A 16,161-nucleotide genomic window follows, 5' to 3' on the forward strand; every position below is an offset into this window, starting at 1 on the left:
CATCTTGACAGCACTTTTGAATGAGAAGTCCATGACTCCCTCATTTGATTTTCTGATTCATAGAGTCATAGACTGGTACAGCATGGAAACAGATTCTTTGGTCCAATTTGTCCATGCTGACCAGAAATCCTAAATTAATTCAGTCCCATCTGCCAGTATTTGGCCCTTATACCTCTAAGACCTTCCTATTCATGTACCCATCTAGATGCCTTTTAAATGTTGTAATTGTACCAGCCTCCACCACTTCCTCTGACAGCTCATTCCATACATGCATCACTTTTGTGTGAAAAAGTTGCTTCCTAGGTCCCATTTAAATCTTTTGCCTCTCACCTTAAACCTATGCCCTCTAGTTTTGGACTCCCCCATCCTAGGGAAAAGACCTTGGTTATTCACCATATCCATGGCCCTCATGATTTTATAAACCTCTATAAGGTCACCCCTCAATCTCCAAAACTCCAGGAAATATAGGCCCAGCTTATTCAGCCTCTCCCTATTGCTCAAACCCTCCATCCCCAGCAACATCCTTGTAAACCTTTCTGCACCTTTTCAAGTTTAACAACATTTTTCCTACAACAGGGAGACCAGAACTGAATGCAGTATTCCAAAAATGGCCTAACCAATGTTCTGTATGGCTGCAACATGGCATCCAAACTCGAATATTCAATGTTCTGACCAATAAAGGAAAGCATACCAAACACCTTCTTCACTATCCTGTCTACCCACCATTCTACCTTCAAGGAACTATGAACCTGCACCCCAAGGTCTCTTTGTTTGGCAACATTGTCCAGGACCCTACCATTAAGTGTATAAATCCTGCCCTGATTTGCCTTACCAAAATGCATTTATCTCACAGTCCCATGTGTGGGAATTCTGTGCCAGATCACTTGCATTGAAAAATACACCCAAGCTATATGGTCATCTGATAACAAAGGCTTGGAATATAAATCTCTCCAGTTTGCTGAAGCCATCAAAGAAAGAACAATAATATCTTACATCTTTCTAGTGTCACTAACAGAGAAAAGACATTCCCAGGAAGAATACTCTGAACAGCCAATAGTATGTTGCTTACAAATGTTTGTCTTTGCAACTCTATTGCAATTTACCACATCAACATATCTCTGTATACTAGCCACTCTGTGCTAGCAATCTCCCAAAACTCAAATCAGATTAACAGACAGTTAGTTTACATCTACTTTGGTGGTTAAGGAAAGATAGAGCCTTGAGATTTCTAACATTCTTCTTAAAATTAGGAAATTAACTTTCAAGTCAAGTAATCCCTGGGTGATTTAACATTTGCTGATTCACCAGCATAGACAGATGGGGCATTGAATTTTGGCTGGAACATTTTGTAAATATGCACTTGGTAGTACAGAACTTCATCATTGCTAAATAGAGAAATACTTTTCATCTTGCACTCTTCAGGACAGACACAAGAATGCAAAATTGCATAGGAGTTAACAATGCAAGTGTAAATTGTTGCTCACTTTGAGATTTGGTGTTCTTGAGATTCTGTCTCCTGACTAGTGTAAGCCAAAAAGCTTGGATACCACATCTCTTTTTTTGCAATATTTCACAAAGAATTTTGAAAAGTCCTTGAGGATGAGGAACTTAAAGAGAGGCAAAAATACAAATGGGGATGCGGATCTAAACACAACTGTGCTTTCAAAGAAAATACGTTCCCAGGAAGAATAGTCTAAACAGTCAATTTTATGTTGCTTACAAGTGATTGTCCTTGCAACTCTACTGCTGTTTACCATGTCAACAGGTCAGAAAAAAATGGACTAAATGTCCTCCTCTGTATGGTAAGTTTCCCTTATTCTAACAAAACACTGATAAAGCAAGCATCCTTTTGTGCTGAACACAAGAGTCAGCTGACATCATGAGCTCATTGACAGCACATGCAGCAAACATACGTTATAGTAAGTACAATCAGTAACCTTTACAGTTGGCCTCAACCTCTGTGAGCTCAGCCCTAAAAATATGGGCACGCTGATTATACAACTGTGTGTAACTGTGTTCCAAAAGATAAAATTCTGACAATGTTTGAGTGAAATGGAACCAGAAAAGGGTGCTGTGTTTATCTTGAAAGGGCAGTGGGTCTTGCCTCACTTGCTGGAGGATGGGATAAACTGCAGCATTAATAACCACAGTACAGTATTCTGGCCTCTCGAGGTTGATTTTTTAGGAGCCCAGATCTGAAGAAGCCATCAGGGAAGTCAGATATTCTGTACAACTTGCAAGTGTAACCAATCCAACTTTGAACCATTTCCAAATACTGCAAAGTGTGTTATCTTGTAAACAACTTGAAAATGGATGTCTGTGGATTCCACAGTAAAGTGTAAAACTTGAAAAGGTTATTTGATCTATGGAGCTGAATCCTTGCACAAACCATGAAGAGTTCAGCCTCTACAACGTTTCATTTGGCCATATGCTCTGTGATTCCAAAAATGAGCAAGCACATGTTTAAATTATTCTTTGATGGGATGCAGGCATCACTGGCAACATCAATGCTTGGCCAGTCCTCATTTCCTGTCAAATGAATGGCTCACTAGGGCCTTTTCAGAGGACGTTTAAGAGTCATCCAAATGGTTGTGGGTCTGGAGTCACACATGGGTCAGAGCCAGGTAAAGAACAACAGATTTCCTTCCCTAACAGTCATTAGTGAACCAGACTGGATTTTATAACAATGATCATTTCATAGTCACCACCATTAAGAGTAGCTTTCACTAACTGAATTTAAGTTCCACCAAATGATGTAATGAGATTCAATCCCATGTCCCAGAGCATTAGCCTGTGCCCCTGGATTACAGACATTACCACTATGCCACCATCTCCTTGATCACTACCGACAACCCATTTCATGAGTTGGATTTTATGGCCCTCTGCCAGGCAGTTTTTGGTCCCCTGGCAATGGGGTGGGGGAGGTGGGGCAATGGGCGGTTGCTCAGCCCACTTCCTCTATTCAGCCCCAACCGCGATGCAGACATCGAGAAGGCAATCGTTAACCCACCCACCCTTAGGCCTACTGAAGCCTTTAAATGCTCACTTTAGTGCGATTAATGATCTTAATCCACCTCCACCACCAAAAAATCATTGGGCAATATCAAGCAGACCACATTGTGAAGGCCAGCTTTCTGAGAGTGATGGATTGTCGGTGGGGAGGTGTGTGAGAGAGAGTAATAGATTGGGAAGAAGGGTCACTGGACCTGAAATGTTAAGTCTAATTTCTCTCCACAGATGCTGCCAGACCTGCTGAGTTTTTCCAGCAATTTCCGTTTTTGATTGTGATAGAGAGAGAAGTGGGGAGGCACATTAATTGGTGCAGGCCTATATGTGCAATGGGGGTACCACCATGCCATCTTCGTTACACACTGCGTGGCCTCCAAAATCCTCACCTCCCTCGCAGCTAACCCCTCCCTTTGGTGACTGACCCTGTCCTGCCCTAAAAGCCCAGGACATAACTACCTCTGATTCTCATAACTGGGCTTCATGGATGTCATTTGAGTTCCCAGAAATGCATTTTGAGTTCTGGCACTGCTGGGACTGCGGGAATTGCTGGCCATTCAGATTGACCATCAACTATAAGGGAGGGGACTTCCTATCCACTGAGGCCCAAGTCTGTCCCTCAGCATGTTTAAGAACCCAATTATTGTCAAGGGAGAGGCATCTTAAAGTTTGGAGATTTGATAGTACATTCACCCTTTCATAAAATCCAGTCCAGTGTAGGAAGTAGCAATGAAACAGTGCTATTATGAAGATACAACATGACTACATTGCACATTCTCTATGTACTGCCAAATAATTTTTAATTAATTCAGTGTACAAGCGTGGAACTTGCAGCTGATGTTCTGATTTTCAGCAGTAACATAGCTCCAGCCGGAATCTGAGGTCAGTCAGAAAACCAGGGATCATCCTTATATTACAAAGAAATTGAAGTAAATGGCATAGGAGGCCAAATTTTTATCTGTATGAAATATTTATTCATTATTTTAATTTTATTATACTAAAGACCTGATGTATTTGCAAGTTTTTAATGCTCTTTAGCCACTGAGAAAAAGTGTAAAGAGTTTACTTTAAAGCCCAGCAAAATTACAATTCAAAAACTTCCTATTGCTTCATGGATTTTACTTTCTAAACCAAAACTGTATAAACTATTACTGAAAAGAAGAATGATCTAATTTCTATCTATTTTCCTGTCTTTTCCACTGACCTCACCATTGAATATGCTAACATTAAGTTGAGTTTCTTCCCGTTTAACTATTTGTATTCAAAGATTGTTTCAAATCGGTAGGAATATTTTGGGGATTTACAGGGTATATATTTGAGGTATATGCAGCTAGTCATAAACTTGCCAGGATAATTTTACTCCAAAATTGTCTTGAAAGAAACCTCCAGGAATGCACTGCAAACAAACTGAAAATGGTGACTCCCAGACAATATGAAAAATCATTTGCACTGGACCTCATGTTGCCATATGATGAAAATTTCCCAGTGTGAATGGATCAGGAGCAGAAAGTTCTGAGCAAACCAGCTATTATCAGAGGAATGCTCTCTTCCAATAAGCCCCAGAACTGCTGCAGATTTCAGCGTCCAACTCTTCTTCTTCCTCACAATAACCACCAGTTGCATCAGTTCACCTTTCTCCATTTAGATTGTGACAAAAATTATTATAGGCACTTTTAAGCCAGTAAAGTACTTTTGAAATGTAGTCACTGTTGTAGGAATTTCAGCATCCAACTTGCTCATAGCAAGTTCCAACAAACAGTAACACAATAATGATCAGATTTCCTGTTCTAATGATTGTTGACTAACCAAAACTATTCGCTAAACTAGCAGGTGAACTCCTCTTCTGCAGTGAGGTATTGTAAATCCACTTGAGATAATTGATGGGCTCATGTTTTAACATCTTATAAAAAGTACAGCGCGATACTCCCTTGGTATTACACTGGAGTGTTGACCTGAATTCTTATCTCAGATCTCTAAAATGGAGCTCAGAGGCCACAACCAAGTTTAAAAGCTATTTTACAGTTTATTTTTCAGGCTAAAATATTAAAGTACTACAACGTGTTACACAAAGCAGTGGTTCATGTTACATTGGCACCACCCATTCTAATAATGTTACTCGGAGTCTGTGGGTGGAGACAAGATGTTCTATTATTGCTTTCAGAAGGAGCAGTGTATCTGTACCAACTCCCTAAAATCCTAGCAATTATGTCTGATGAAATGCAGTTGTATTTACTGCTATCATGTAATAAACATCATTTTTATCACAACAGTGTGTCTTCTGTAGATACGCTATAGTGGTGTATCCTCCACCACTAAACACTAGAGAGGCCCAAAAAAACTAAGACGAAGGAAGATTTGTGGCAGTAAACTACCTCATGGCTCAGTGATAAGCACTGCTACCTCACAACGCCAGGGAGCTGAGTTTGATTCTGGCCACGGTTGTCTGTGTGGAGTTTGCATGTTCTCCCCATTCTGCGTGGCTTTCTGCTGGGTGGTCTGGTTTCTTCCCACAGTCCAAAGATGTACAAGGCAGATGGATTGGCCATGCTAAATTGTCCGTAGTGTTCAAGGATGTGTGAGTTAGGCATGTTAGCGATAGGAAATACAGCGACACAGTTAGGGGATGGGTCTTCAGAAAGTCTGTGTGGACTTGTTGAGCTGAATGTCCTGTTTCCACATTGGAGATTCTATGAACACAAAATACTGGCTGAGGTGATAAATACAACAAGCTATCAGGCCTGATCATCTAGCCAACTACCTTATACTAGTGTTGGCACTTGTTGAATGAGACACAGTCATATTTAGGCAACATGTTTGCATATTTTCCTCTGTGCAAACAAAAAAGTTGCTGGCACCACCAACAATCTCCAAAGCAAGTTGTTGCTGGTTGATCCAAGTCCAGGGCTTACCTACGTGCTAGAACTCTGCTAATGTTCACCTGATCTTCCCACTTCCAGAAGAATGGTTCATTTTGATCCATGTAAGGGCAATTTTTGCTTGCAATGAAGTCTTAAGCCTTCCTATTTGAAACCTGATCACTAAGTCAGTAAATATGTCTGTTGCCGATGAACAGCCGTACTGATTTTGAGTGATAGCTACTTAATATGGGAAATGAATGGCTTTTCATGTGTTTGAGACATAGGAACAGGTAATTCAGTTCTCCGAATTTACTCTGTCATTCAATCATTTCATGGCTGATGTCTGGCTCAACTCCACTGACCCAATTTAGGTCCATATCTTTGCCACACCATTACTTACCAAAAACTATCAACTTGTGTGTCTTAAGAGTTCCAAAGCTTCCAGTGTCCAGACTTTTGTGGCAGGGAATTGGGTTTCCACCACCCTCTGTGTGATAATGTATTCTCTATTTCCCGCCAATACAATCCAGAACTTATTTTAGTGCCATATCTTCACAATTTTGATTCTCATAACAGAAAGAATAGTTTTATGCATCTGCTCCATGGAATACTTTTAACATTGACCAATTCACTGCCCAATCCTTTATATCCTAAGTGAACCTGTCTCAGGCCGGTATCAATTTGATGAATCTGCATTGACAGCCCCCCAGAATCAATGTTCCCATCTTGAAGTGCAATACAGTTTTGGGGCAAGTCAGGGACCCAATAAGAATGGACTCAAACACACACACTTCAAAACAGCGGAACTAACATTAATAAAACATGAGAGCATTTATGGCCTATGAACTGAATTCAGTACTCCAGGTGGGATCTGACGAAGTTTCTGAACAACTGTAGCATCAGTTCCCTCTTTTTGTGATCCAGTCCTCTTGAAATAAATAGGACCTTGGGAAATGCAGTTTTGTTTCTGAGATACAGTGCTCTTGAAAATCCCAGTAAGCCATCTTCTGGAAAGTTCAGAGCATTCTATGCAAGTTTGTCAGAGATAGCAAGAACTGCTGATGCTGGATTCAGAGATAACACAGTTGGGAGCTGGAGGAGCACAGCAGGCCAGGCAGCATCAAAGGACCAGGAAATCGAACAGTAATGTCAACTTTCCTGCTCCTCTGATGCTGCCTGGCCTGCTGTGCTCCTCCAGCTCCACACTGTATTATCTATGCAAGTTTGTGTTGCGCCCGTGTAGAAGCTGTGTTTGCTGAAGAGTCAGAAACGCAGGGTTAACATACGGCAAATAAAGTTGAATCGTTGCATAGGTTCCACGATTTTATACTTTGACTAGTTGTCAATGCTTTTAAAAATTTGCTTTCTTTCAGTCCACACAATAGACAATAGAAAAACTGCAGTCACAGTTCTTATGCCAATCAGCATTGTCACAATGCAAGTGTTCAGGCTGTAGCTCATTGAAGACTTGTAAATGATTATCAAAGGGAGTGAAAGATTGTCGGGGGTAAGCAGGAATGTACAGTTCAACTTAAAAATGATCAGCCATGATTTTACTGAATGGTGAAGCAGGCCTTGAAGGGTTGAGTGGCCTACTCTTGTTCGTATAGACACACTTAACAGAACACAGAGCTGATGGAATGCACCAGACAAAGATGCATCAAAAGATATTCCTTTCATTGTGAATAGAGTGAATTTAGTTGGGAGAAATAAATTGTATTCACAGCAGTAATAAAGTGTCAGGGATGCTTGGGAAATGTTTGCATGTAGCAGTGCAGAACATCATTCCAGAATCTAACATACCAATACATATGGAATGTTCCAACTCATGTTGTTGTGATCTCCAAGCATTCAGAAAATCCACTTGCTGACATGTAATTTATAACTGTTCCAATTCTCCTGAAACCCAGCAATTTCTGCTCAATACTTTGGATTTTTCAATGGAACAGATTTTGTTTTGGTTATTTTTTCTTCTTCCTTCCCTCCCAGTCACCTAGGTCTTTCCAAATTGAAGACAGAAACATGCCAGAAGGTTTTCCTTCGACTGCACCCAGAAGCAGAGGATTATCTAACCAGTGCAGTGCAGTACTAAGGGAATTCAATGTTGTCTAAGATGGAAAAAAGTGCTAAGAGTTTTAAAGAGTCATTAGACTTGAAACATTAACTCTGTATCTCTCTCCCCGGTGCTGCTAGATCTGCAGGGTTTCTCTAGCTCTTTTTGTTTTTATTTCAGATCTCCAGCATCCCACAGTACATGTCTTGTCACAGATGATATCTTTTGGAAGAGTTATTGCTGCCTCCCCAAACCCAATAAGCCCCTGCCACCACCCCTCAAAACAATACCTCCTTTTTTTTATTCATTCACAGGAAGTGGACATCACTGGCCAGGCCAGTATTTTTTGCCCAATCTAATTGCCCAGAGGGCAGTTGAGAGTAAACCACATTGCTGTGGGTCTGGAGTCACAGGTAGACTAGACTGGGTAAGGATGGCAACTTTCCTTCCCTAAAGGACATTAGTGAACATGATGCCTTAGTTCTCATCACCATGGTCATCTTTCTGGTAACAGCCACAGATTTCCCTTTAGCAAGTACAAGAGCTCCCGCTCCTAATTAGCCGGCAGCTCTTGTGCACGACATTGCAGAGACATTGGACTTCAGAAAAAGACACACTGTTGCCCTCTAAATTGCCTACTTGGAGCAATCCACAACAAGCCTTGCTCTGAGGAGTCCGCTCGAGGGTCCCACAAGCTTTTCAACAAGCAAGCGAGATATCACATAAAAACAGATGACTTTGACCAATTATTATATTTCATTGGTTGTAAGATGTTTTGAGTCATAGAGTCATACAATCATACAGCACGTAAACAGTAAACTGGTCCATGCCAACTAGATATCTCAATCTGACTTAGTCCCATTTGCCAGCACTTGGCCCATATCTCTCTAAACCTTGCCTATTCATATAACCATCCAGATGCCTTTTAAATGTTGTAATTGTACCAGGGTCCACCACTTCCTTTGGCAGCTCATTCCATTCACGCACTACACTCTGTGTGAAAAAGGTACCCCTCAGGTCCTTTTTAAATCTTTCTCCTCTCACCCTAAAGCCTATGCTGCCTAGTTTTGGACTCACCCAGCTGTGGGAAAAGACCTTGACTTTTCACTCTATCCAGACCCCTCATGATTTTAGAAACCTTTATAAGGTATCCCTCAGCCTCCGACGCTCCAAGGAAAAAAGCCCCAAACTATTCAGCCTCTTCCTATAAGTCAAACCCTCCAACCCCAGCAATATCCTTGTAAATCTTTTCTGCACCCTCTCAAGTTTAACAACTTCCTTCCTGAACAAAAGTGACCAGAATTGTGCGCAGTATTCTAGAAGTGGCCTCACCAATGTCCTATTTAGCTGCAACATCACGTACCAAATCCTATACTCAGTGATCTGACCAATGAAGACAAGCATGCCAAACACCTTCTTCACCAGGCTGTCTACCTGTGACTCCTCTTTCAAGGAACTATGTACCCCTAAGTCTCTTTGTTTGGCTAGTCAAAGAGATGATAAAAATGATATATACATACACAAGTTGTTTATTTTTATTCTGGCCCAGGAGAGATGCAACTTCAAGAGAGCAGAGCCAACATCAAACAAAATGAAAACATAACAGTCTAAGAGTTGAGCCCTGGAGCCAAGTTAACTAATTACTTTGCTATCATGAATCAGACAGAAACACTCAACTTGAGGTGCAGTTTTCAACCAATGTTAATTCCAACACGACTCAATTAATTCAAAATTCAAATTGCCACCTTCCAAATTTGAAACAAAATGCACAGTTCTTTATGATTAAGATTCACATTTACAGGGTCAATCTGCACACTCTGAAAAGGAACTGATCCCATTGCACGCAATATTTCTCCCGATCTAACAGTTGGCATTTGCAAAATATTTTCAATTGTATGTTGTTCACTGACATAATTCCAGAACAAACAGCCAAAACATACCAACATAATATTCAGTGTGTGGTACACTTGAGGTGTGACGAGAAATACATGTATGAGGCTCTGCACTGTCAATTCAGTTTAGTCCATGAGCACCACTTTCGTGCATGGAGAAGATGGATTTGTAGATGGGTGCACTGGCAATTCTTACAACAGGCTGGTGTGGCAGTCTGCTGCATGGACCTACCTACAACCTATTTTTTAGGAAGTCTGCTAATAGCGTGTAGTTAAGTAAGTCAATTAAAGTCGCAACTCATGACATGTGTCACATGTCATCAAAAGGACCCCAGCTGTGCGTTGGAGCCAGTGGGTAAAATGATGGTAGTCCCTTGGCAAAATGAAGGGAGGCATTTGGGTGGTGCGGCCAGTGTGATCCTCTGGGATATGGACAGCCACAGCTTTGGGCACATAATATTCTGTGGAGGGGTTCCACTTGGCAACTGTGTCTACTTAATACTTTGCATCATTTATAAGTCTTCAGACATCTACATCTTGAGGCACCCTTGCATTTTCCCACCTACTGTTGCTGTGGCCGCCACTTCTGATGGGGCAAATAAAGAGAATGCTGGAGAAATTCAGCAGATCTCTGGTGGCATCTGCAGAGAGAAACAAGGTTAACGCTTCAAGTTTGACTATTTTTCAGAGCCATGGGGCTGCTGATCAGTCAGAGACTCAGGCACCCAAACTGGCCTTCCTGGTTGCAAAGCCATCCTATGGCTCTTCATTAGATGAGCTCCTGGAAGCAGCCTCTGATTTGACCACCTCCTCAAAATCCTCCTCCAGGGACCTGTGATGGCCACCTCTAGGTTTGCAAATCACAACTCTGCCTAACACCAGGATGAAGGCCCCGGGAACTAAAATTCACCTCCATGTTGCAAGACAAAAGACAATGAACACTATTAATCAAAAAGACACCTTAGTACTCCACTGTTAAATCTCCCAGACTTTCATTAAAAGCCTACACATTTTGAAAATTATTAAGTTATTACAGGCCTTCATAATGAAGCATATTGCACACGTTCGTTTACAAGCTGATATACTAGAGACTGGGTTGTGGCAAAGAAGCATCACCTCTTCAGTAAATCTGTTAAACACTGCATTAATACACTGCGATAAACATTAAATATAGACATCTCATGGTGCAGTGGGTAGTGTTCATATCTCTGAGCCAGAAGCTCTGAGTTTAGACTCCCACTCCAAGACTTTACAGCTAAGGAATCTGTATTCATAATCCACATAAACAGGTTGATTATCAGCCACCAAATCCTCCCAACAGAGGTCAATGGCAGGCAGTGAGAACAGAGAGATTCCTGGTCAGTGGTATGTTGAAAGAATATTGGAGCCTCTATCACCAGTATCCATAATGCCAGACAACAACATACATGTAGAAAATGCAACTCAGTTTCCAGAGTGAACTGCAACTTACTGTCACTACTATAAATACCAACTACTGACACCCTGCAACTAAAAATGCAGATTAAACTAAAAGTTTCAACCCAACATTGTAAAACTCAAATCTATTTTGATGGTAACTGATTCATTCAATTAGGTAACTCTCCTATTACTTATTTCCCCTCGTTCAGTATGTTGTAACTTGCTGCCCAGCCCCCAATATTGCTCAATGATTAAGAGTTTAAAAGCTGTGTTCATGAACTACAAACAGATTAAGAAGAGTAACGGTTAATGCTGGTGGGTACTTTGCCAACAACAACCCAATGAGGGTAAAAGCAGAACTGGTCTAAGACCCGTTAGACTGTGCTGAGGGGTAATGGCTATCACGGCTTTTTCATCATTGTTCATTGATCCCCTTTGTGCACTTCTCTGCCCGTGGAGGATAATTGGATGAAACTGTCCTTTCTTCCATTCTAGTGTAGTCCACCAACATACAGCATTCAATAAACATCTTTTGCTTGTTTTAACTTGTCCCATTACCACAGCATCTTGTTTGTCATTTACTCACTTCTCTTCTCCCCCATATCTCATTCGTTCTCTCTTTAAACCTGACTTTCTACCCCAGAACATAAATTCATTTCAATACTATTACTCATTAGCATCTTCCAACTCTAAGGAGAGGTCATCAACCTGAAATGTTAATTCTGCTTCTGAATACACAGAAGCTGCATCATTTACTAAATGCTTTCACTATTTTCTATTAATTTGGATTTCCTTATCCCAACATAGATATGAGGGAAAGTTGGGCATGAGAATAGAGGGTGAACCTCAGATTCTGATATCTAACATGCCAAAAAATCTCACCACCACAAACACTAATTCAAAACAATATTTTCCAATGACCATTCATCTATGGTCCAAAAACCTGGTTGCAAAATAACAAAGTTTGCAATGTTTATAAAATAATCAGCCAGGTGATTATTGCTCAAGTCATGCCCCCTGTCAATCTCCTCTGCTCAAAGGAAAATAACTCCAGTGTATCCAACCTCTCTTCATAACTTGCCAGCCCAGGCAACATCCTGGTAAATCTTCACTGCATCCTCTCCAATACTATCACATGCCTTTTATAATTTGGATTTCAGAACTTCACACAATAGTCTCGCTGTAACCTAACCTACTTTTTATACAGTTCCACATTACCTCCCTTAATTAATGGGTAGATCCTCCAAAGTGCTCCGACAGATCAAGGGAGGATCTGCGGTAGTTCCTAAGCTATGCTGTGAATCCTTTAATTTCTACTCTTCCAAAGTTTCAGCAGAATTCTCGCTGGGTAAGACTTCTTGAGGTCTTTTGAAAGGCTTCAAACTTTACCTTCAAGCCCAATTATAATCCCTCATAATTAAAAATGGGATCAGTTATCTTTTATCTTAAGTAAGAAAGGCTCATTTAGGAGCAGAAATGTCCCTAACAATGTTTCAAGAGCAAATCAGGATGGGCAATAACTGCTAGTCTCACCAGTGTTATTACTGGCCAGAGAATTGAAAATTTTTTAAAAAATATGGTTTCAATATTACTATCAACATGAACTCAGTTGAAATCTTACAGCTGCTAAAAATTATGCACAAAATTCCACACAAACAGATTATAAATATTTTATATTTATAGCAAGGCAAAGCTGTGTTCTTGCTTATTGTATATTGATTCCCTCATTTAGCACATCAGAACCGACAGGAGATGATAATCTATAGTAGGAGTTAGAAACATTAAACATTTTTGCTTGTTGAAGGTGTCCTATTTTAGCAAGGTCACTGGCTCTGTGGGGCTGGATTGACCTCAGGCATATTGGGATAGGTCAAAGCTTTCCCACAAAGAACCAACAAAATAGAAGTTTCTGAAAGGTGTTTGTTCGAAAGTATACATTCACAAAAATGGTAAAACAAAGTTAGATTCTTGTTCACTTGCTGTCAGCAATGAGGCTAATTGATCATTAGAATTCAATTCCAGACCCTGGCAAAATTCCTGCAATCTTATGCAATAAAAATAGAATTTGATTTTTCTGTCACTGTAATCAAGCGACACAGACTAAGAAGCATAGGCAAAAGTTGATCAAGTATGCTGGAGACTAACTACTGTGCTGCTAGGACTAAGGCAACATCCATTTATATAGCGCCTCACTTCAGAAATAATGAAATGAAGTGCCTTCAGCATCTTTGATATCATTCTGCAAAGTCTCCAGTAAAATGTAGCTGCAGAATTATTGATTTAGTGGGGAAGGTTTGCACCGCTTACTTTTGCACCGCAAATAAACTGGAATTTAAAATTCAAGAGGTAAGAAATACACTGGGACCCCCTAATAATGCAGTCCATAAGGTTTAGATATCAAGGCTGCATTATAGGGGAGATGACACTATTTCTGAACTCATGCTCCATGCACAAGCCTAATCCCTTCACTCCTCTGCCCAATGTTTTGTTCATAGCTCTACAGTTTCCAGTCTTTGTTATCCAAGATAAATCAACAAAGGGGCACTGCATAAGATCAACTAAACAATTGCCAATTGTTAAAAAAAAGTTTATGTTTTTAAAGGCTGTGTTCATAGTGAGAGGAGACATGCATTCACGTTTGCAGAAAAGAAATTTTAGAGTGCAAGATGTACCCACGTTACACCCAGTTCTATTTATAATAAACTTAAAATCATTCGTTAAGAACATGCTCAGAAATTCCTTTCCAATTTGGTTCTCCTTCCACCTTTTCTGCAGTATTTTGCTTGAATAAATTTCAAAGGTAGCCCTCAGGATAAGGATCTAGTCGAATAGTGCTGGAACAAAGTTTTCAACTGTAACCCTTTTACTATCAGGAGCAAATTACTGCAGATGCTGGAATCTAAACTGAAAACAAAAAGTGCTGGAGATCACAGTGGATCAGGCACCATCCATGGAGAGAAAGCAAGCTAACATTTTGAGTCGAGATGACTCTTCATCATTGCTGAACTCAAAACGTTAACTTGCTTTCTCTCCATGGATAGTGCCTGACCCACTATGATCTCCAGCATTTTTGTTTTCGTCCCTTTACTGTCAGCACAATGGATAAGAGTTCAGGCAACACTGATCTGAGAAAGCCCTACATGTTGATTTTATGGACATTCAAATTCTCCCGTGTAACATGCTTACCTCAAAATGTTATTTGTGACTATAGTCACAGTTTAATTTGCAAGGTGAGAAACCTTAATTTGCAAAGTAATTGTAAAGTTCCTTTAGACTGTAACACTAAGTTGTAACGTGAAGCAGTTACTTCTCAGAGGTGAAATAAGGGCAAGTATGAAATGCTGGAAGAACTTCAGACTCAGGGATTTTTTATTCCCAGCCCTCAATTAAATGCGGAAGACAGCAAGAGGACACAGTGTGACTACACAGCAGTAAAGAAAAACTGAATGGCAATTGTTCATTTGCCCACTTAAAGGTGGGGAGAGTGTTGGCTTTTTGGAAGATCCTTGTAGGAAGAAAAGGCAGATGCTGTGTTCAATTGTTCTGTATTTGATTATAGGAGCATGGTACTATGCTCACTATACTTGATTAGTTAAGCACGATGTGGACTCCAAGCAACAAAAACTGATACCATAGAAGTTACTAGAGCCAGAGCCGAAGTAGACATTTTAAAGCACTCTAAATAAAATTTGTCACACAGGTAAAAAGTAATGTCATTTCTGCATAGATGTGAGATATAAAATATACTCTCACAAGTATTGAATCAAAGGTATGAAAAGGCTGAGACTGTCCTCGTGGGGCTCAGAGGAACATTCATGCTCTCCACCTGGCCTCAAAGTAAATGCTTTCACTTCCTGAAGACGTTCAAGCTCCAATCAGTATGCCAACTGGAGTCTGACTGATGAAATTAGACTCTGGCTGGCAATTGTGCTAAACGCTCTGGTGCAGGTCAGACCCTACCACTGGTTGTCAGTGAGGACACAGCAGAAATCAAAGCTCTTTATTACAATGACTCATCCACAGTGTTCCTGATAAAGATTCAGAATTAAAATCTGCTGCACTCCCTTTGCTTGTGAACAGCACAGTACAGTGTAGCCCAATGTGTTATTTTTGGCACAAAAGCAAACATTTTTTTATTCACTCATGAGACGTGGGCACCGCTGGCTGGTCAGCATTTATTCTGTACTGGGATGTTTACTGTCCTGAAATCATGAACTCAAGATAACAGAACTCACAACACAGCATTTTCCTGGAGGCTAGCTCCTCAAATCTGAGTTGGATCAACAGTACTTTGGAGTGAACTCCACTAAACGCATAGATCCTGTACTTTATTTGACACTGAACGTTACGAAACAGATGAGGTTGGATGTATATGAAAATCATGCCACTGTGTACTTCCCAACCTTTCTCTCTCAAATCAGCAAAGGGTTTAAGGACAAGGTCATTGGGAAGAGATAAGTAAGGCTATCAGTTAGTTTTGGAACCATGTTGGCTCTATGTGGTGTTCTTAAGTTCCACTATTGATTGGTCAGTCACTCTCCATTAATTTAAATGGAGAATGAAATTAGGAAGGCTGGAATTTCTGGGCAATACCCAAAACTGCCATTTTGCTCAGCAGCAGGCAAGGTTCAGCAATTAAAACCGACCGTAAGTCTTCGTCAAAAGAAGAATTTAAGCATAGGTGGGAATTCACAATGTATCAGATCATGACTTAATACTTGACATTGTAGGCAGAATATTGTTGATTTTTATTCCATCTGCTCCATATGGATGATAATGGAATAGTTTAGGTTAGATGGGCTTCAGATTGGTTTCACAGGTTGGCGCAACATTGAGGGTCGAAGGGCCTGTACTGCGCTGTAATGTTCTATGTTCTATGTTCTATCACTTTCTAAAGGAAAACACAGCTGGAAACCGATAATATATATCTGTA

The sequence above is a fragment of the Rhincodon typus genome, chromosome 3, assembly GCF_021869965.1.
Source record: "Rhincodon typus isolate 14 chromosome 3, sRhiTyp1.1, whole genome shotgun sequence".
Classification (NCBI taxonomy): Eukaryota; Metazoa; Chordata; class Chondrichthyes; order Orectolobiformes; family Rhincodontidae; genus Rhincodon; species Rhincodon typus.